This window comes from Pteropus medius, unplaced genomic scaffold (assembly GCF_902729225.1).
Source record: "Pteropus medius unplaced genomic scaffold, Ma_sr-lr_union100, whole genome shotgun sequence".
Lineage (NCBI taxonomy): Eukaryota > Metazoa > Chordata > Mammalia > Chiroptera > Pteropodidae > Pteropus > Pteropus medius.
Genome location: NW_024342647.1, coordinates 1,921,030 through 1,944,517, shown reverse-complemented (window position 1 = coordinate 1,944,517; position 23,488 = coordinate 1,921,030). Strand labels below are relative to the sequence as shown.

At 45.4% G+C, this 23,488-nt stretch overlaps 1 long non-coding RNA gene across 1 annotated transcript in view; it reads right to left on the bottom strand.

Annotated features, from left to right (window-relative positions):
- Nucleotides 1-23,188, bottom strand: part of LOC120605779 (uncharacterized) — a 37,488-nt gene extending 14,300 nt beyond the window's left edge. Inside the window, exon 1 of the long non-coding RNA XR_005653703.1 lies at nt 23,122-23,188. This is a non-coding gene — a long non-coding RNA (uncharacterized LOC120605779). The remainder of the gene's footprint in view (nt 1-23,121) is intronic.
- Nucleotides 23,189-23,488: the final 300 nt, after the last annotated feature.

Here is a 23,488-nt window from a genome sequence, read left to right as displayed (position 1 = left end):
TGAATATATAATGAGGCCTTCGGAACATTGAGACATTATTTTCCCTGCAAATTCTGGACCATTTAGAAGGAGATCAGACCTTGCTTTGCTTGGCAAGGAGTTGTGTTAGTGATTCATTCCAAAATATAAAAAGATGATACAGAAACAGTCACTGGAAGAAAGGTGTCAAGAGCCAAGAGAAGAAGTCAAGGTCAGGGGTGAAAGGGAAATGAGGAAGAGGAAGGAGGAGGGAGGAAAAGGGTGGAAGGAAGGAGGAGGCAGCTACTGTGAGCGCTAGGCAGAAGATGCCTTTGAAATGCAGACACCAGGTCAGATCTCAATATAGCAGCTGATCCTAAGCTTCTAGAAAAGGTACTGGAGTTAGCACTTCTGTCTGGCCACAAAGGCAACTGGAAGATGGAGATAAAAGAACAGGCCACTGGCTCTCTCCCCCCACACCCACCTGCCTCCATCACACACAGCTTCGAATGCCTCCAAATGCAGGGGAGAGAAGGGATGCCAGACACAAAGATGGGGGTGGGCCGGAAGGAGGGAGAGGCCTGAAAGCTGATCAAAAATGCTTTCAAGTTAAGATTAAACTCCACAGATTGCAGGAGGCCAATTTAATGGGAACCATTCCCTGTTCTCCCTGTCCCCTCCTCTGGCTTCCCATGGGAAGGGGACTGGGCTGTGATGTTGCTCATCATAGAAACCCCTGGGTACCAGATCTTATCCAAATGAGCAGCTGTGAAAGGCTAAAAAGATAGAACTGGGGGAAAAAATAGTTTACAAAGTGTCGAAAGGGAGAGAAGGGTGGGAAAGAGGGATTTTAATTATCCTGCATCCTTCCTGTTGGGCAGGACACCCATGGACATTTAAAGGTCATTAGCTCTGTAGGATGAAGCTGGCTGGTGCAGGGAGGCCCTCTGACCTGAGAAACAGGGTACCTGGGTTCCAGCTCCAGCTTAGCCATTTTACTTTTCCAGGTCTCAGTTTCCCCATATGGAAAACGGGAAAGGTGGGGTGCTATTGGGATTGTGCTGTACTGAACCAGTACACACAGTGGGTAAGCCTATGAAGTCTGCTCGAACCCCTCCTCTCACACCGTAAGATGTGTGACCCTGACAATTGCCCCCAACCTCTCCGAGCCTCAGTTTCCTTTCTGCGAAATGGCAGTGATGGTCATTGCATCCTGTTCTGCCTGTTAGGAGTATGGTGAGGGTGAAATGAGTTAAACCATGAGACAGGCATAAAACAGCTTATGGCCCCGTGCACATGCAGCATATAAGTAACTGTTATCATTATTATTAGCTGATTAAAATCATCCTGCAAAATTTGGTGGGATTTTAAGGAAGGGAGGACTCCTTAAGGGCCCTGCAAGTTACCTAGATTATCCCTAAGCCTGACCTTTTTCACCCAAAGTGATGGACTTGTGGGTTTTAAATAAGGTGAGCGACTGCCAAGTGCTCTGTAAACTCAAGGTCAACACTGGTTCTCTCTTACCACCGGTGGAAATGGGAAGCTATTTTCAATGGGTATGATTTTCAATTATGCAAGGTGAATGAGTTCTAGGATCCACTGCACAACATGGTGCCCGTAGTTAATAATACTGGTCTGTGCACTTAAAAATTGTGTCAAGAGGGTAGATTTCACATTAAATGTTCTTACCAAAACAAACAAAGAAGCAAGAGGAAATTTCTGTAAGTGAGGTATATGCATATTTCCACATTCATTGCATTATACATACTAAGTATGTGCCCTTTGTTATGTATCAATTATACCTCAAAAAATCTTTTTAGAAAAGAAAATGTTGTTATACAAAGACAATTCCATCTTATGAATATATTTCAGAGAGAAAAGGATAATTAAACAGAAAATGGTTAGATATCCCATACCTTTTCAATAAACATAAGTTGGATTTTGCTTGGCATTCAATACTATATTACTGTGTATAGATAGATAGATAGATAGATAGATAGATAGATAGATAGATAGATAGATAGATAGATAGACAGACAGACAGACAGACAGACAGACAGGCTGATAACTCCTGTTAAATCTAAAGGACTTCCCATGCTTAAATTCTAGGGTGATATTCTGAACCCTTTAGAGTTGTGCATCCTCCTGGCTGACAAGATCCACATGTGGTCGAGTCTCACCCCACAGTGCTCCAGGAGCATGTTAGTGTGTCTCCAGCTGGACAGGCATGAAATTAGAGGCAGAACCGAGTGTGGCTAATTGGATGTCTTGCAGGGTCTCTGCAGGCAGGGCCTCCAACCTGCTTGGGAAGCTCCATGGCCAACAGTGGTCACAAGCAGTAGGGCATTTTCTGCCTCCATTTTTCCAGTGGCCAGAATACAAGATGCTTGACCTGGAGAAAGGCTCATTCAAAGTCACTACAGCCCCAAGGGGGTTGACCCGCTGTCAACTTTTCCTCCCAATCGACAGCGTGTTCTGGTCTTTTCCATGTTAAGAGCAAAGCTTGTTCCTTCTATTCAGTTACATCACTTGCTGCAGGAATTGGTGCCATATAAAGGATAAGGGTTCACATTCTGACCTCACCACTGACACTTACTGTGCCATCTTTTCAGCCCTCTCCCCTTCTCTGGGCCTCGATTTCTCCATGGAGAATTGGAGCCAGAGATTCCTAAACTATCTGGAATGTATAGTGGTCTACGTCTATATTTCCAGCCTCAAAGTGAGCATCGTATAATCGTGGTGGACAGATATTAAGGAGTCCCTATTGATCCCCGCCTGCTGATGTTCACGCCCTTGTGTAATCCCCTTTTCTTGAGTGTCAGAAGGGCCTGTGACTTGTTTTGAACTAATATGGCAAAGATGATGCGGTGCTTTTTCTGTGATTAGTTACATGAGACTGTGACATCGGTCTTGCTAGGAGACTCTCTCCCTTGATGCCTTTAGATAAACACATGATTATGTTGGGGAGGCCCATGTGGAAAGAACTGAGGGCAGCCTCCTGCAGATAGCCAGCAAGAAATTCATGTTCTTGGTACCATAGCTGCAAGAAACTAAATGCTATTTAAATAAACGTTAAGCTCTCAACCCCTCACAACTACCAAGTCAAGCCTTGAGAGGAGAGGGCAGCCCAGCCAACACCTTGATTTCAGCTTTATGAGCCCCTAAAGCAAAGGGCCCAGTAAAGCTGTAACTGGACTCCTGACCCATAGAACCTGTGAAACAGTTAACACGTGTAGCTTTAAGCCATCAAGCTTGTCATACTATTGGTAATGGCAATAGATAACTAACACAATACGATGAAATGTTTAACTCTGTGACTGTGGGACATCCAATGAATAATTGTGGAATGAACTATGATAACAATCGTGGTTCTCAAAACCTAACATAGATATTGTTCCGTGCCCCCTGGTGAGGGGAGCTGCCCTGCACATGGTTCCCGCCCTCCAGGCGGGCCCCGTTCTGCACGATGTGACCTAGTTCTCCAGCCCCACTCCAGCAACGAGAACCCAGCACTGTCCAATGGAAATACACTGCGAGCCGCATCTGCGATTTTAGATTTTCTGGTAGATACATTAAACAAAGAATGTTGGTTTTAATACCATATTCGATTTAATCAATATGTAAACACATGGCATTAGCCACACTTCTAGTGCTCAGTAGCCACATGTGCCTGATGACTATGAACACAGGGCAGGGGTAACTGGACACCCGAGGCAACTTGTCCATAGACTGACTATTCATCAGAGAACCAAGCTGGACCACTCACCATTTTTTTTTCTCTAGGCAATTTAAACGAAGAAACATAAAAAGACTGCCACTTGTTAGGAGCTGCAGCTGAGGGGTGAGGATGGGGCTTCAGAGGCAGTGAGGGACAAGGAGCGAGATTTGGTATGTAGGAAAGGATCTCAGAAACTCCGGAAGCAGAGAAAAGCAAAAGAGTAACAGAAAGCAGCATATAAAGGGAGTGAGCTGGAGGCATGTAAATAGCAGGTTATTGGAGTAAAGAAATAATCCTTCCTTCTTTCATTCAACGAATATTTATGGAGGATTTCCCATGCACTAAGCACTGTGCCAGACAGTGGGGGTACCATAAATAGCAAAGCAGATACAGTCTTTGCCATTGCAGAATTGACTATATGTATTTATAATGGGAAGTGACAGATATGGAACAAATAGTTGTCCAAGCAAATATGTAGTTACAAAAGAATGCTTTGAAAGAGACTTAAAATCTACTTAACATGTATGGGGGCCGGCAAAGTCCTCTTAGATATAACGGCAATGAAGCTAGATCCCGATAAATAAGCAGAGTTTTTCCTGCTGATAAGAGGGAAGAGAGCATCCATGCAGAGGGACACATGCAGGAGAGCATGAAGGCAGGGAGGACCCGGGCGCTCAGGGGCTAACAGAAGGCCACAGACAGGAGCAAAGTTTGATTAGGCACAGGGGTCTGAGTTGAGGCTGGAGAAGTAAGCAGGAACGTGAAGTGAAAGTCTCAGCCAACCCCTGCCAACTTGTCCTGATGCTCGCGTGAGACAGGGAATGCAAAAGGCTGGGAAGGATAAAGGTCCTCAGTGGAACAAGAAAAAATAAAACTAAAGAAATAAAAATAAAGACAAACCGACATTGATGGTCATTGGTTCCAAATCAGATTCCTTCACACCGAGTACCTGGTACCTAGTGGTTAAATAAATGAATAGGCAGATGGATAGATGAGTGAATGGTGGCTGAGAAGAACGCTGGACCAGGGATCAGAAAACCTGGGTTCTAATTCCAACTCAGCCAAACCAGAATCTTACCCTCTGCCCACAGGGAGCACCTAGTCCCTTCAGACTCCATGTCTTCATCTCTAAACCCAGACCTACACCCAGAGCCGGATAAGCCCTGTCGCGGAACCCTGAGCATCCCAGCTGCCTTGCTGTGTGGAACTCGGAGAGCCTGGGACCCTCGTTTCTGATACGATGCAGCAGGGTGAAGGTAGCAGCCCCAAGCATGCTGAGAGCTCCTTTGCCGACCCCATGACAAGATCACTTTGCATCCCTCTCGCCCTGGCGTGAGGATGTCTGCATTGGTTCTCGCAGGCAATGCAGAGGGAGTCCTTTTCCACCAAATGCCGTTCACTAGAAGTGTTTTTCAGTGGGACTTTGAAACTCAGAATCAATCGGTGTGCAGAGAAGTACCCACACTAGGGTCTCCTGTCATGAAGTCTTGTTGGTTCTGCTGGTTCAAATCCCATCTCTATATCCTGTATTCCTTCCTTCCTTCTTTCAACAAGTATTTATTAAGTGCCCGCGATGTGCCAGGCACTGTACTAGACACTGGTTATTCGTGGTGGACTAAAGAAACCCATCGTCTGTTCTCTTGATACCAATAGTCTCTTATGGGTTCCAGATTACCACACAAGTAAACGAGCACAGTCATCACCACGATGCTAGGTACTGTGAAGGAAAATGCAACGAGCATGGAGGGTGTGCCCACAGAGCCGAGTCTGGTCTGGGAAGTCAGAGCAGACTTCCTTGAGGAAGCAGGTTCTGAGCCGAGACCCGAAGGACGTGTGGTGAAGGGGCGGGTGGGCATCCAGCACCTCTTGTTTACAAGAACAAGAAAGGGCATCATCTTTTTTCGTAGCGTCCCCAGCTCCACCAGCCACTCCTCCTCACTTCCAGGATGCAAACGTCCTGAGCTCTTATTGCAATCTAATCTGTCAATTTTTCTAAGTCTTTATCACACTTTATCAAAATGTGTATCAGTGTGAGAAAGCGAACGTCTGCCACCCCTCCCCTCAGGCAATTGCAAAACTGAAATCCTGCGAAGACAGCAGCACGTTTCCTATTTTAATTATTTTTGCATCTTCCTTGGCTGGTCTCTGTTTTATGATGACTCTTTTCATTCCCTCCGAGAAGCAGACCCCACTCCCTCCCTGGGTGGAAAATATGCTCATCTCTACCGATGTAGAAAATGTTTCGAGTGTGTCAGGATGTCGATCGGAGAAATAGTGTGAGGGAAGAGTCTGCTCTCTTCGACGTGCTAGCCGAAAGCTACTTAAGCAAAGAACATTTCCAGGAACTTGGGGATATTCTAAAAAGCACTGAACTTAGAGGTGAGCTAGGACTCAAATTCTGACTAACGCTCTAACTAGCAGGATGACCTTGAGTCTGCGAGTTTACTCGGCGCCAGAGCCTGTTCTGAGTGCTTGACAAGGACTGGCTCATTCAGCCCCTAACACAGCAATGAGATAGGAGCTGTTGTCATCTCAATTTATATTTGTAGGGAGGTGGGGTGGGGAGTGGCGGGGGAGGGGAGGAATAGAGGCATACATGCCGCCCCAAATTCCCCAGGGGGCAGTGGCAGAGCTGGGAGAAGAACCTAGGTTGTTTGTTTCTTTGCAGAATCCCTGCTTCTACCACCAGGCTTGACTTCCTCAGTACAGTAAAAATGTGATTCTCCTTTTAAATATAAGGAACTTTGAGACACAGAAGGGCTGAACACTTGCCAGAGTCTATACAGCTAGTAAATGGCAGAGCTGGGCTATGAACCCAGGCCTCTGGCTTCAGAGCCTTCTCTTACGCACTCTATGTGGCTGCCTTTGAAGACAGCCATGCCTCCTTAAGCCTGGATCCCATTCACCGGCCACTGGCTTAGTGAAGGATTCCTAGGTTCGGTGGTGATAAAGAGGAATAAAATAAGCAGAGTCACTACCTTCCCTGAGATGGTGGTCTATAGGGGAAGACGGTTGTCAGGCAGACAAATAAATGGCAGGCTGCTCTGGGAGCTGGAGTTAGCTTTAAATAATGTGATGATGACACGCGGTCTAGTTGAGTGTCTGGCTCATCGTAGAAACCCAGTAAGTGGAAAGGATTCTTTCTTTCTTGGTCCATGAACATGGAAAGGTTAGGGGTAAGAATGAAGAAGAGGAAAAGGGACATCGAGGTGGGAAAGACATCAAAGTGGTCAGTGGATAGAAGCCCAATACGCAAAATCCTTAACATTCTCCTAGTCACTGTGCAAACGCCTTTCGTGACAGAAAACTCAAGTCATCAAATAAGGAATGAATGCACTCTAAGTGATAAAAATCCTGAGGCTGGGGAGGGGTTAGAATTTATTAATCTCTAAAAATGGGGGAAGATTATCTTCCCGTCAGAGTTTTGTGAGGGTCACTTAAGTGAGTCCACAAAAGCTCTTACAACAATGCTTAACCCATAGTAAATAACCAATAAAAGTTAGTTATTACTGTTCACGACGTTGCTGCTGTTGTCATTGCTGTTTTTGTGTGGGGCCTAAAAGCACCAGCTTCAGCATCAACAAACCTGGACTCAGACCTCACATCCATGATTCACCAGCTGTGAGACCATTCACAAGTCATTTACCATCTCCAACCGTCAGTTTTCCCAGCAGCAAAATTTGACTAATAATATCTGCCCCAAAGAATCAAAGATTTTCGTGCCTGGCATACTCAGTCCTGTGCTCTGACTCCTAGTATGTGTTCGATAAATAGAAGGTATTTAAAAAATTTTTTTCACCACTCGAAAAGCATTTATGTGTATCGTGTTTTCTCTTTTTAATTTTTATTTTTCAATTAGAGTTGACATTCACTGTTATTTTATATTAGTTTTAGAAGCCGTCCTTATGAAAATGAAGTGGACAGTTGGGCCTAACGTATGAAGAGGTGTCATAACCTGCTTATCCCAGAAGAGAGAAATTCGAGAGCTAAGGTCGCAGCTATTTTTTCGGAGGGAGCTGGACCAGAAACCATCTCGGTCCTACTATTATCCTATGAAAATAGGATAATAGGCCCCACTTATTCTATGAAAGCCCTGGACTCCCCGGAGAATGAGGATCATTTTCTGACAGCCAGAGCTGCCCAAAGGTGAACCTGGCCATCTTAGAAGGGAGGGAGGTTCTGCCAACGCTAAACCTCCACGACGAGATGCTATCGAGAGAATTCAAACACTGACTCGGGGGAGGAAGGAAGAGCATGAAAGGAGAGCCGGGCAGATGGTGTGGAATGGAACAGTGTTAACAGACTGTGTGTCCCCTGGAATTCTGACCCTAGTCTGTGTCCTCAAGTTTAGCCACAGAAAATGGAGGAAGTCAAATGGCCGAGGGTCCAGGCTTTCCTCCCCCTTCCTCAACAAGATAATCTTCATTTGTATCTACTTACTTATTTTGGGGGATGGAGGTTTATATTCATTAGCTATTGCCACAAAATTGCTGTTATAAAATACCACAAAACTTCAGTGACTTCAACAATGAGCATTGTCTCTCACTTGTCCTCATGGTTCAGCTGTCCTAAACTGGGCCATTTTGATCTTTGCCATGCACACTCTTGATGGGGGAATGGGGGTAGGGAAGGGATGGGGTCAATTGATCTAAGCTTGGTTTGGCTGGAACCATTTGGCTCTGCCCCATGTGTCTCTCATTCTCTTTCTGGAACCAATAGGATAGTCTAGGCATGTCCTTCAAATAACTCATCGCATGCCTCTCCCATATTTTGGACTCTTTGGAAAAGCAGATACTTCTCTATATGTTTAGGCTCATAAGAAAAGCAGATGGCCAAGAATATTGAAATCATTTGCCTTTTTGAATTGGATTTGGTTTTTACCACATAACTGATAACTGCAGACTGGGGAGCTGAAGCTTACAAAAACAGAATTTTTGAGAGAGATGACTTCATGGTGTCCATAAACATGACTTGCATGGTGTCCGTAAACATGAATTGTCCCTTAGAACCCGAGGGACCCAGAAAAACAAGTGGAGTGCATAAAACCGCAGAAAGGGGAAGAAAATGGATAGTGCTGGAAGAAAACTTCCCCTCCCCTGAGAAAAGAGATTAAAGTGTGATGGGATGACAGGAGGAAAAGCACCAGAGGAAAAGTACTAGATCTTGGGGTCCCCCAGGTTCCCGGCCTCCTGAGCTAAGTTACGGGCGTGGGAGTGTATCAGTTCCTTATTGCCACACAAACACTGTGTAACAAACACAAAATTTTACAGACATATTACAAGAAGTTTTACGCCCTTAGGGCTACAGGTCAATTTGTTTAGGCTGGACTTGTCTGGGTGGTTCTGCTATATATATTTCTCCTATCCTCCTTGGATCAGAGGGAAAGCTGAAGAAAGATCTCTTGGTCATGGCAGAGGCACAAGAGGACACATCTGAACAGAAAAGGGCTAAGAAAGCTGAGACTCAGAAATGACAGGTCATTACTCTTGCCTCATTCTATTGGCCAAAGCAAGTCACGTGGATGAACTCAAAGTCTAGCAGGGCAGGAAGGTTGGGTGGGGGAGAGGGATGTGCATTGCCTTTATGGAAAGAATTCAAAGTCACATGCAAAAGGCATGAATATCAAAAGCGGCAAAAAAAAAAAAATATCTCCAGGCCGGTAATACAAGTCTTCGGGTAAGCTTGGCAGGTTACGGAGCAGAGGTTACAGTTCCCTGGACAGGTCAGCAGCCATGGCTGCAGAAATGTACAAGCCACACTTCAAAGAGGCCTGCAAGAACCAAATGCCCTGCCGATAACAGGTAGTTAAACATAAAGGCTGCTGAAAATTAGCTCACGTCTACTTTGGGGAGAAGAGGAGGAGGAGGGAGATAGAATCTTGACATGCCTTCACTGAAATCCCAAACCGATCACCTTTAAATCTGAAAGTCACTGAGTTATTTGAATGTACAAGATTAAGTTTCCTGCCCCTGGCAGAAACGGGGACTCATGAGCTAAGGACAGTCACAAAGAAATAATGAAAGTTACATCTAAGCATGGTTCACAGATGGTGGTGACTGTAAACCTTAAACCTGCTACTTAATATGTGCTCACTTCTGTACATTGTAATCACATTTTTCTTTCTTTGTCTTTTCTTTTTTTTTGCTGGACTTCTTATTGCCTTTCGTCAGAGGATCAATTACATTGCTAATGGAAGCCTTTTAAAGGCTTGTATCAAAGCCCTATGTGAAGGACAAGAAGAACCATCCTTATGGAGATTCGAGCTGCACATGAACCCTGATGGCTTTCTCAGCCTACCCCGCCCCACCGCCACCACGACTGCCAACCCCCACAACCTCTTCCTTGAGCTCTCAGAAACACTAAGGATGCTTTTTTGTATCAGCTGATGTGGAAGGAGTCTGGTTGTCTAGCATTCTCCAGGGGAAGTTGTAACTTGGGGCTTAGTGCATTGATCATGTTGCTTTTTTTTTTTCATTCTGTGTTTCTGGGAGTGGGAGGGGAGTGAGGGGTGAGACCGGATTGGAGCCAGGCTGTCCTCATTTGACTTACCAGTATTTGGAAAGCATTTCAATTTTTCTCTTTTCTATTGGAAGGAGAGTGAAAGCCAAAATTCCTAGCTGTCTCTAAATACCAACTGACTAAGCTTCAAGACTCCCAAAATAAACAGCTTAGCATTCCGGAAAGTTACCAGAGAGACCTGGGGGTCTGGTGAATGAAGCGCGCCCCTCTTGCCCTCCTCGTTTAGATTCTGCTGGAACGGCCCTTGCCTTGCCAAGGAAGCAAACATATGTTTGTTTTGTAGCCAATCGATAAGAGATGAGTTTCTAACACTTCGGCTTGTGATTCTGGGGCCCCAAAATAGAATATTATATTGCCAACAGAATGAAATTCAAATTTAGCACGGATAGATTGTTCCTTTTTACCTGTCCAATACCTACCTATCCTTAAGGGGCTGATTCAAGTCTTACGCCCCCTCTCATAATGCGATTGCCTGGACTCACCTCCTAGCCTTTACAAAGCAACACTTATTTTAGGGACACTTGGCACAGATGTCGTCCCTTCCATGCCCTGCCCTGTACAGACATTACCAATTGATCATAGCTCTTCTTCCTGCCGATTTCACATAAAACCTCACAGTTCTCTGCCCCAGGCAGCCAAGACGAGAATTGGCACTTAAGGTGAAACAGCTTCGCCATACCAGGTTTAGATTCTATTTTGAACCTCTAGGCACTGAGAGTAAAAATAAGTATAATAATAGCTATCATTGATCACACAAGTACTGCGTTAGATGCTTTTCAAATATCATCTAATTTGTTTCTTTTCACATTGTAAATGAAACATCGTGTTCCCCCACGTCATGGATGAGAAACGAGGCCAGGTAACTCATGCGAGGTCGCACAGCTAGGATGGGTGGAAATGGAGTGAGAGTCTATTATATGTTGAGGCCTCTGGGGATTTGATTTCTCCAGCAGTACACTATATCCTACGCTGGTTTGTCCCTAACATGCCGTGCTATTTTGTACTCTGAGGCCTTTACTTAACTCCCTTTTCCCAGAACGCCCTTTATCCTTTCTGGCTGGCAGGAACCTTATCTCCAGAGAACCAGCACCGCAGGCATCAATCACATCCTCCAGAAAACCCTTCCTGACTCGGACATGACTGGCCATTCCTTTTTTTTTTTTTGCCTCCCCCCTCCAACATTGCAACACTCCACTGGATTCTTACCTTCAAAGTTCCTCTTGAAAGCAGCGTCTATATCACATCAGTAATGAATGAATGAATGAATGAATGAATGCATGCATGCATGCTGCATGCAAGCCCTGGACCTGAGGCCTTCAGGAGTGGGTTGTTGACGTTTTGGTTCTCCAAAAACTCAGTTGACCCCTTGTGGATAGTTCTACTGCCTGTTTGCCAGGGTACTAGGTACATTGATCCCTTATTCTGCCTGGGCAGGAGGATCCACGGGCCCATTCAAACATGAAGACATAATTAACTGAAGCCACCCAAGGAAACACACCCAGAGTGGAGACCCAGAACCTTTGACCAACAGAGTTAAGGTCTCAGCCAGGACATATAATGTCAAGTATCAGATCCAAAAGGCCAGGCCAGAGGAATGATGGGTAGATGTGGCAGCCTTTTACTGGTCTCCACTTCTGTCTGCCCATCCAACTCCCTTCCATACTGCCCTAGGGTTATGTTCTCAGGCAAACATCTGGTCATATCCCCCCTCAAAACACCTTCCACAAGTCCCCATTACCCCCAGGAAAAAATTCCAAACTTTTGAACATAGCACACAAGGCACTTCATGATCTGAGCTGAAATACCTTCTCCAAACCTTCTTCTGCCTCTCTCCAGTCTACCTCTGACATCTCAGTCGCTTTGAATAACTTGAATCTCTACAGGAGCCAGGTGATTTCTGTGCCTGGGCCTTTGCTCATGCTAGTCTCTCTTCCTAGAAAGACCACCTCCTTCCTTTTAGACTGGGTCACTCCTACTCATTCTCTATGACTCAACTCCGGCATCGCTTTCTCCTGCCTCCCAGACAAGATCAAGGACACCTGTGCACCCACAGCCCCTACTAACCCATGACACTCGCCTTACCTGGGCACCTGTGAGGCTAGCACTTAGCACACGCAGTAGCTGGCTGGTAAGTGCACAGGCCACATTGGATGGATTAAAAGTTGCTGGCTGAATGGGTTGGACTCAGAATGGATATCTGTATTGAGGAGTAGGTTAAGGCCAGTGGTTCAGAAGAAACACCACGATGGCACTTTGGACTGGAGCTTTGTTTTCATGGGTTGCCAGCACATGTGACAGGGCTAACATGCAGGACGGGAGACACAACTTAACCCTCTGACCACTCTGTGCAAAGAGAAGGGTTAGAATTCGTAACCCCATTTGAAAAGAAAACTATGGCTGTCTCCCCTCACTCCCAAATCTCTGGGCCGCTCGTACTGATGAGACACACACTATCTCTCTATATCTGGAGCTCTCTGGTGACAAGACTGAAGCTAGACCAAACTCATCCACCTCTCCTATGATCAGGCTCGACTTGGATGGCTGGGCGGGGTCCGCCCCTTTTCGGCTTCTGGGACTCAACCTCTTCCCTCCTTCTATTTTCCACTTACTATAACAATAATAATATCAAATAGCTACACATCCTAGAATGCTTACGGCCAGCCGGGCTCCATATTTCACACGCGTTATCATCACATTAGATCCATACAACAATTTTCTGATAACACACAGCAAATCGTTTTAATTGCTAGCCTTCCAACCTGGTTCTCTCTGGTTCCAACGTGCTAAGAAATTCCTCTTTTTACTCTTAAAAATCTTCGCATCTAGGGCATCCTCGCTCCCTGCTACTTACTACGAACTTCCAGCAGATGAAGAAAAAGCCACCTGTAATATGTTCTCTCCTCCCTGGTCTTTTCCCTTTCTCCATAAATCAATTTAAGAGTAAAGTGTTTGATGGACAGTTTAATAGAGCTCTCTTTAAACCTGGCCACATTAATGATTTCTGGCTGGCTAAATGTCAACTTCCGTAGCTCAGTAGCTCTTTCCCTTCCTTAACCATCAGTGTTTCACTCGGGGTTCTTTATTTCGTGGACAGGGTACAGTGCTTTAATGGGTAACCACTAAGTCAGTGGACCTGGGATTTAAGCCGGACTCGCTGTGCCACCTTGAGCACGTCACTTAACCTCTCTGGATCTTAATGGATGTAAAATAGTGACGGTGATGTCCAGGTCCTGCCTACATAGTACGAGGAAGTATTTCATTGTGTCTGTAATGTTTGTTAAGCTCCTTGAAAAAGGGGCAAAGATCTGTAAATATACGTTTAGCCCCACTGTGTTCTTATTTTTAAGTATTAAAGTGCAAAAGTTCTCCGAAGATTGTTTTGCTATCTTACTGCCTCTTGGATAATGCAGATGACTTCTTTCCACTAAAACTGTAATGATCTATAATTTTCTGGAAACTGGAAATCTTGTTTGTCTCTAGAAGACATTTTTTAGATAATAAAAATTGTCCTTTTTTTCTACACTAATGTAAATGGAATTATCTTCTATGAGAAAAAAGAAGCTTTATCCTAATTCTTTCATATACCATATGCCATAGACACTCAGCCCCATATTACAGATAGAGAAATGGAGTCTCAGAAATGTTAAGTAACATCCCAAAGTTCACACAGCAAGGCAGTGGCACACTTGGGATTCAACTCTATCCCTTTACCCAGCAAGCAAAGCCACCTCCGAAAGGATTAGGGTATCAGAAAAAAGACACAGGGGAAGTGGGGCGAGGCAGAGTGAGTTGGAAGCATCTGAGCAATAGGGCAGCTTTCCTCTCTGGTTGCAGAGTGAGCTGAGATGTTTAAAGCCTTGGAATCTATGTTAAAAGCCGTAAGCAACAATCACTTTTATTTTCTAAAATCTTTTCTTACTTTTAAATTCCCCGACTCTGGCCCCCTTCCAAAGCCTCAGGTTATATGTTTAGATAATAAAAATTGTCTTCCTGGGTTCTGCTTGTATGAAATTGTTGCTGCAGCTCAGCCCCATGTCCTGTGGGGAAAAGCAGAGCGGAGAGCTTGGCGTAGGTACAACCGTCTTCATTACATAGTATCCCAGGACTGCAAATGTATCTTTTGATATGGTGACTCCTCACTTATTTGGGGATTAGATAAACTGACACTTTCACCTGTTCCGAAGCTAATCTGGTGCTGCAACCTCCGAAGACCCAGGTCCAGCCACGCACTTAAGTGCTTCATCTCATTTAATCCTCACAACCAGCCCTTTTAAAAGCAGAGGAAAACAGAAGCTCAGAGAGCCTGAGTAACTCGCTTGAGGCCACACAGCCAGTAAGTGGTAGGGCTGGTCCACATACTGGCTGCATGTTCTTAATCACCATTACTCAGAAAACAAGGACAACCAGCACAGCCACACAGCCCAGAGAGAGAGTTTACTCCAAGGCAAGCAACACCTACCTACTCCTGCTTGGGGTTCATTTACGCCAGCTTCACAACAGAACCTGCGCTGCCTTCTAGAAGCAGCGATGCAGAAGTCAGGGAGGAGGCTGCAGACGCCCACAAAAGCCAGAGAGCTTAGTTGGGGGGGGATCACAGGTCTGGGAATGAGGACGTCTGAGTGTTTCTTCTGGTTTGTCTGCTAACTCAAAGCACTTAAGTTCTCAGCAGTGAGTCGAAAAGTTTGACTAAGTGGTCTCTGAGGATGCTCTGGGCTACAGAGCTTATAAAGAAAAATAAAAGAAGACGGTCTTTGTTTTTGAAAAATGTACATTCTCCTAAAAGAGACAGATGAAATGTACACCTCTAAGGCAGGACGCACAAAAGTCAGTGTTGATAGAGGCAGAGGTGGAGTGCTTTTCATGGGAGCCAAGAATGTAAAGATTCATTCCGAAGCCAGACACATGATAGTCAGTCCCTGTTGCGAGAATGGCATGCATCTGCTTTTTTTTTTTTTTCAATGGCAACTGATAATCATTACTTTCAGATTAATGGCACAGGGTAGACTAGAAGATTGCATAGACCGTTTTGTTAACTGGGGAGTGCTTAATACCTCAGTTATGGGGACAATTCGTCTGTCCAGAAAGTCTCCTCCCCCGCCCTTCCCTGGCATCAAGGTTATATAGCCCAATAGCTCAATGTTTCTACAAAAGGGGCTTGTACTTGGCAGTGGTTCTGGCTTGTTCTGTTATACAAAGCAATTTATTTTATCCTAGTGAAATAAAATTCAGTTGTCTTTGATTCTCTCTTCTGAATCACATCTAATTTATTCTTTATTGGACTTAGGGTTTTTTTTTTTTTTTTTTTTTCGTCTTAAATTTTATGAATGGTCCAGACCTGATACACAAGTGAATTGATGTAATTGGAGGGCTTCTGAAACTAAATGAGAATCCAATGGTCCTTGGAGGATCAGGGGGCCTTGAGGTCTGACCCCTGCCCCAACAGGGGCCTCAGGTGGAAGGGAGACACAGCCCACCTCTGAACTCTGGTTATTGGAACATTTGAACCCAGGACTTGAAAACCTCACTGTGACCTAGATCCTGTTTACATCACCAGCCCCTGCTCTCTCCTGCAGCCCCGCTTGACATTTGGGGCCACACTGATATTGTTTGTTGTTATTCCTTTAATGCTCCACGATTGTTCTCATTGAAATGCTGCATATCCTATGCCCTCTGGCTGGAAGACACACTCAATCCACCCAACCCTCAAAATTATACTTGTAACTCATAATTATTTTCTACTTATTCATCACTGGCTCCAGAAGGTTTTCTCTGATGCCCTAGGTACCTCCTCTGTGCTTTCCTGTACATCTACAGCCCTGACCAGCCTGCAAGCTAACCATCAGTCTGTCTCTTCCTCATTAGAATCAGTTCCCTGAGGGTGGGAACCAGGGTTGCCTCTTTTGTCCACACTCACACATATCCATCAGGTTATATGACCCTGAGAGGGTCATTTAACCTCTCTGTGTCCATTTCCTTATCTTTAAACTTAAGACAATAACATAGGACTTTTAGATAGATTAAATATCAACACACGCAAAAAGCTTAGAGCTGAACCTGACACACAGCAAGTGCATAATAAACGTTAGCTGCTGTCACGACTGACCACTGTTTGGCCAACACTCATCACAGTATCCGTGACAGAATTCTTGCTCAATAAACATTTCAGGGCATAAATAAATAAACATTGTGCCCTACAGTTTTCACTGTCCATCTTAGACCAGAAGGGGCCATACGGATCAGCTGGTACGTACATAAACTAAATTTCCTTTTGAATTTATTATATTTATTCAGGAAAGTTCAACAGGTAATAAAAATAGAAGGGCCTTACCCCACCCCCACTCCCCTAAAGGAGACCATCTAGTCTTGAAGCCCGTTTGCAGGGGAAACAGCCAAAGCTCAGAGAAGGGAGGTGACTTTCTCAAACACAGGTAGTCAGTGCGTGGGAAAGGGTTAAACAGAATCCTGCACATGAAGCTCAGCACAGTGCCTGTCACTCCTGCAGTGAGGCTGGACATTCGCTGGTTATCATCATCCTCACAGGATCGTTGCTCCCCTGTACCCTCTGCTAGGTGGCCCCAGGCAGCATTAGCCACAGTCCAAGGGGCCCACAGCTCTTTGCCATTCCTCCTTCTCTGACCCTGGCAGGAGCGTGGGTGCAGGTCCAGGGTAGACAATGCGGTTCCCTCACTCCGGCCCTCGGCACCGGGCGTGAGACCCATGGCAGGAGCAAAGTGAGGTGTGCTGCTTTCACCTGTGTTCAATCTCTCCTTGGCTGGGTGAACCACTGAATTCGTGTTTGTCAAAGACAGAAAAAGGCTTGCCCTTGAGTAACCACGTGTTAGAGTCATATCAGACAAAGCCAGGCTGCCATCAGGTACAACCACCGCTGGCGGCAACAGCACGCATGCGGCATACGGGCGTTGCTGGAAGGGCTCTGTGCCCTCTCCATCCTCCTGACAGCCCTATGGGGTGGACACCTTCTCCATCCTCACTTTGCAGATGCGGAAACTGAAAGCAGAGAGGTCGTGGGGTTTGATGGCGGCTGAACAGCTTGTAAGAGTTCAAACCCAGGTGGGTGGGTCTAGGTCTGAGCTCTAACGCCAAGCTCCACTCCTCCCTCAGGCTTCCTTTCCAGCCCCGCCTCCTCCCTTAGGCCTCCCTTCCAGCCCCATCTCCGCCAGGACCTTTGGAGTTCCAGGCCCCCACGCCGCCTTGACACAGACTTTGTGTCTCATTGTAACTCTGAGACTATAAATCTCTGATCTAAGCATTTACATTCATTCATCCTTATCCTTGACCCTAAACATAATTACTGCTTCCATTCCCTGTAATAATAGACTTCTGGGAAATAAGAAGCTGGGAGGGGTTCCCCACTGAGATGGTCAGGCCCATCTCAGTTCTCTGAGCATGGGTCACACTCCACTTATGCATCAGAATCTCCTGGGGGTTTTTAAAAATGCAGATGTCAGGGCCCCGCCTCTGCCCCGCTCCCCACTAAATCAGAAATGTACTGGGGTCAGACTCAGACACCTCTGTTTAAAAAGGATCAATCCCCAAGGGCAACTAGAACCCTGTTCCAAGGAGCAGAGCCTTCTCTAGAGTCAGCCTTGCCCCTCTTGTACCTGGCCTGTGACCTTGAGGGAAATGTGCAACTTCTCCAAAGAGCCGTTTCGCAATCTATAAGATGAGAAGAAACAATGTGGCTTGGAGAGATGTCAGGCAACCTAAATGTGACAAGGCCGTTAGAGCGCGGAACACGAAGTGGACATTCATTAAACCTAAGACCCCGTTCCCACTCCTGCCATAACCGTAGAGCTACATGGTGCTTGCTCTTCCACTCCGATAAGTCGGGTCTGCAGCTGAAATGAGGATTTTAGGGGTGAATTCCGGCTTCACCTCCTAATACGGTTGTTACCTTAGGCAAGTTGCTGACCCTCTGTTTCCTGACCCGTGAAGTGGGGCTGACGCCATATACCCCAGTAAACATTAAAGGAGAGAGTGTATATAATGCATTGAGCACAGCCCCTGGTTCAAAGTGCTAAGTATATGAAAACTGAAATGTACAACACTCACATCCGCTGCTGCTGCCCACAGTTTTATTCCTCTGTAAAATCAAACCGACACGCTCCCGTTGACTCAAACCAGGAGCGTTCGGAGACTGGACCAGAATTTCAAGGACTTTTAGTCCTCCAGGTGCCAAGTGAACAGATTTTTGTTTTGAAACTATAAGGATTTAGGACTTAATCCATATGAAATGGGCTTGGCAAAGCACCATAAGAACCAGCACAACTTCTAACTCAGTCTCTGCCCAGGCCTTTATTTACTGATGCAAAATTAATTTAACAGTCGTCCCTGACTGGGGTAACTCCAAAAGGAAGGGTGGTCAGTTCCAAAAAAGAGACAGAGGGAGCAAGCACATTAGACAAAAGTATCAGGATCCAGAAGGATGTGAACAGGTCTGAGAGAGGAGCCAAATCGGGGTAGAATGTCACAGGGACAGATGCTCAGTAAACGCTGGGCTGGAAGAAGGTTGAGTTCTATTTCCGGGTTCTAAAAACCAGACACATAAATGCAGGATATGGAAATTATAGTATTACTGGCTTCTGTGCTCAGTGAGCTAATGGCTCTCGGCCCTTCATGTTCCAGTCACCGTGGGGTTGTGGTTGAGATAGGAGCTCTGCAGCCAGCTCGCTTCCACCATTTACCAGCTAAATTATTTACCTCTCTGTGCCTCTGTGTTCTCGTCTAGAAGACAGAGATATAATAGTGTCTACTTTACAGCATTGCTGAGACAATTAAATGGCACAATGCATTGTCCTGGTCCTAGAGATGCAAAATAATTAATAATAATAATAATAATAATAATAATAAAGCAATTTCTGTTCCCTAGGAAGACATACCCTAACAGGAAAGACTGACATATAACCCACCAGGACTTGTTAGTACACCAAGTCTGTCCCTGAGATGTTGTAGGGCAGAGGTTAGCAAACTGTAACCCAAATGCCCAGGATAGCCTTCTACCTGTTTTTATAATGTTTTGTTGAAACACAGCCACACCCATTCATTTCAATATTGTTTATGGTTGCTTTCACACAACAACTATAGAAATGCGTCATGACAACAGAGACCATCAAGCCTCCGAGATCTAAGATGTCTATTATGGGTCCCTTTATGGAAAAGTTTTGCCAACCTTATAGAAGAAGACGTTTACTCTGTCTTAGATGCCAAGAAAAAAGAGATTTTTGGAGCCCCTAATACGTGTTAGGTCATCTAAATAGGCGAACACCTATTTTTTCCGGTTAATAAATTTGAGGTTCTAAAAGTTTCAATAATTGCCCAAAGTCATAAATAAGTGTTAGAAGCAGGATTCAAATCTGGGTCTAATGACTCCACACGTCAGGCTCTTTTTGCTGTCCCAGGCAAACTAATACAATTAGAGAGTATATTTACAGTATTGAATAGGAGTCTTCCAGGCAGAGATAACGTCCAAAGACAGATGGAAAAACAGGAACAAAGTATCCAGGACATGAACATATTTGGAAAATGCAAATAATTCGGTGCCAGGAAATTTGAGAATGGGATACCTAGGGAGGAAGATGCTAAAGAAGAAAGGAGTCCAGAGGGTGGGCAGTAGCTGAGGGAAAGCAAACAACTGTCCACTTGTAAAGCACCTCCCACAAGGTCTGAGGAATAGCCCTCCCACACAAGTGGATTCCAGGAGCAATAGGCACCATCACAGCAAGTCCGATCTCGTCAAGCCTACTTATTGTACAGATGGCAAAACTGAGGACCCCAAACGAGGAAACCTTACCCAAGGCCACATAGCACATCACTAGTGGAGAAGCCAAGATCCCAAATCCTGCCACACCATGGAGCTGAGATTCTGCCAGCAGGGGGCGCCGCAGCCAGCTCACCTATGGTGGATGATCTTTGAGACTCCGCAGTCAGTTGATGAAAGTCTCTTGTTTCCTTGGGACCGATAGGTTCAATCACATTATCTATCTTGTGTGATGGCGTCCCAGACCCATTTCTGTGGGGTCGCCATGCTCTTTAGGATGAGTGATGCTGACTGGAGGCCTGCCAATGTACCTATGGTATTTTGATAACTTCACATATTGCCAACTTCTCATATTAAATATACAACTTACCAGCAAGGCAAAGTTTAACTCACTCTAATCAACTGTAAAATGAACTGGAGACTTGCTGTTCCCCTCTAAAGACCTGTGTCTGCACCATGCTCATCATTAATGGTCACGGAGCTCTCTGCTTCCCGAGATTGGTTATTAATGAGGGCTGGAATTACAGATTTCAATTAAGCGCTTTACGTTGTCCCTGAAACAGTGGGATCCACTCTGGGGAAATATAAATGCTGAGATGAAATGCAATCCTCTCTCCACCCCCTCGCTTCCCCAGGTACCATCCTTTCAGCCCCATCTCTGTGGATCAGCAGCAGCAAAGTGCAGGGCAAAGAGGATGGGCATCGGTCTAAGCCCCAGCTACACTATTACACTATTTGCAGCCCTCCCCTTGCGTCTGGGCTTCCTCCAACATGGGAAGCTGAATACGCGTTAGGGACTCGAGTATGAATGCAAATAAACATGCTCCCGCCAGCCGCCTTGTCTCTCTCTAAGAACTGTTGTGAGTTTCAGCATCACTTAATAAGTCAGCATTGATTAAGCATCTACTATGTGCAGGATGATGTCCTTAAACTGATACCTGAGAAAACTCTCTGGAGAATTCTTTGAAAGCCAACAGAACTGAGTTTAAATCCTGGCCCTGCCCCGCTCAAACCATGGGGTCTCAGGGAAGTTACTTAGCTGCTCTGAGACCCAGTTTTTTACCTCTGATGTGGGAATGAGGGCTTCTACATCTCACAGTTCTAAGGATTAAATATTATAACCCACGTGATTCACCTAGGTATTCCTGAATGCTATTCCCCAGAGCTCGTGGGAACCATTTACAGCAAGTAGGCATTTTTTTGTTCTCCCTCCACCATTGCCCATCCTTGAGACTCTTAGCTTCTTAACATCTCTTTCCCTTGCTCTCATAAGCATTCAATAAAAGGCCATTACTATTGCTATTATTACTGATCTCTAGACCTTTACTGAGCATCTACCACGTTCTTAAGCCTATAATAGGTGCTTTGAAAAAAATGCATCATTCCATGATTAGAAAAATATCTTCTCTCCAGCACTTTAAGCTCTAGTTTTAAAAGCAGGAGTGTCCAACACTGAGAATGATTCTGTGTCTAATGAGGATTGTGTAGTGCCTAGTTAAGAGAAGGGGGGATGCTAAAGCAGGCTGGGGACCTCGGGAGACTGGTCTGGAAAGAGAGCTCAAGCAGCCAGATTGGAAGGCTGCCAGAACCAAGACTGGAGGCCAGAGAGGTGACAGAGAAGCATCTTCTTGACTGGCTTGCAGGGCACTCCCAGAAAAGCGATGGGGTCTGTAGCAAGAGCTGCCATGTGGCAAAGAAAGCCCTGGACTCTCCCAGCTCTGCTGTATGATCTTGAACATGTCCCTTTCCTATGCCGGGCCTCAGTTTCCCCATCTATAAAGCGGGGACTGTAAAACCAACCTCCTCGTGGGCTTGTTGTGAGGATCACACAGAATGAAGCATGTGAAAACGCTGTGAAAACTAAAACTTGTGGTCATAGGGAGAAGCATCCCAGCCATCAGGGAGAAACAAGACAAAGCAGTGACACACATGAAATGGGACATCTCTTGCAGAGTTAATCTTTTCCCTAAACCTAGTTAAGTTTTCTTCCCTCCTTTCTGTGGAAAAAGGCTCCCTTCCTCAAATCCTAATAATTGCCCTGGTGACTCAAATCCTCTGGCTATTGAGAAGGGTCATCAGCCCATTGTTAAGCAGAAATGGTGTTCAACCAGGCAGGGCCCTTAGAGTCTGAGGGGGGAGGGGATTTTAAGCCAAAGGTCTTTCTTTTTACTCTTTAAGAAACATATTAACCAAGCCTGTTTCCCTTTACTCACTTCACAGGCAAAGCAATAATAGAAATTAATAGATGTATGATTTAAATAACGAGTTTGTATCCTCTTTGTCTAGGGACTGAGGTGGCACTTCAGCAGGAAACCCAAGATTTCACCCTGACTGAAGCACAAAGGGAAAGAGCTCCATGAAACCCTTGTAGGCAGGGACTACGGCCATTCTTAGCAGGAAGCATAATAATAAGGGAGTTCATGGCTCTTAGAAAAGAGGTAGGCAGGAAAGTTAGTTAGGGGGTTTCGGGCCTGCAAAGACACTGAGGTCATCCTATCCTAGAAGGGGTCTGCCCTAATCCGCCCACAATTAAGCAAGCCAGAAAGCATTTTTTTTAACTCACACAAAGAAACCAGTAGGCAAAGATTTAGGTACTAGTTTAAGCCAGTCACTCACACCTGCGCAATGAAGACTCCAACGACCTTCAATTCACCTGAGTCTCATTATACCCTCATTATAATATGATGCATATGCCTGGAAGTTCATTAATATCATTATAACAGACTGAATTCTGGGAACAAACATGCGCAGAAAGCAAAATGATGAATCACTGAGTCCTGTCAATCTTAGTTGTCAATTAAGGAAGCCCACTCCTCTAAGAAAAGTATCCACCCACAGCGAAAAGGAATTAAAAACCCTAAAGTCTTTGTTACCAGGCCTTTTGAGCCACCTTATCTTGCTCAACGCCCGCTTCCACGTCTGGAAGTGTACTTTCCTTTCTAATAAAACTTTTCTTTTCTACTGTATTTCTATGTCTTGCTCAATTCTTTGTTCGAGACATCAAGAACCTGGACAACGCGCCGGGAGAGGACCCTGCTCTCCGTAACACACAGACACGCGCACACACACAGACACACAAGCGCATCTGTGACTCGAGATCTTCTGCCTTGGGATGTGTGATCCCAAGAGATCTCACGTTGGTCCTTACCATCTGCTGCCGTCCCTGACCTGCCTTCCTCTGAGCTGAGCAGGATCTGGCTCCCTGCTCACAGCCTCACATTCCACACAGGCCAGTTCTCCCTTGAGTCTGTGATAAAGTAAACCACAAACAGATTTCCCATGAACTCATGACAGCCTTGATTCCTGGAAGACAAAGCGTCCTGCGTGTCCTCACTGCTCCCCCAAGGAAAGGTGGAAAGAGTCAGGTGAGGGAGACAGAAAGGTTCAGTTCCCTCACTTTGAGGGGACAAACAGCAGGACCGAAATTCAAGAGAAAACTCAAGAGGATGCATGATGATTCTCCTGTGCCAACTAAGTGCTATGCAAACTTCAATATAGCAATTAACCTCTCTGAG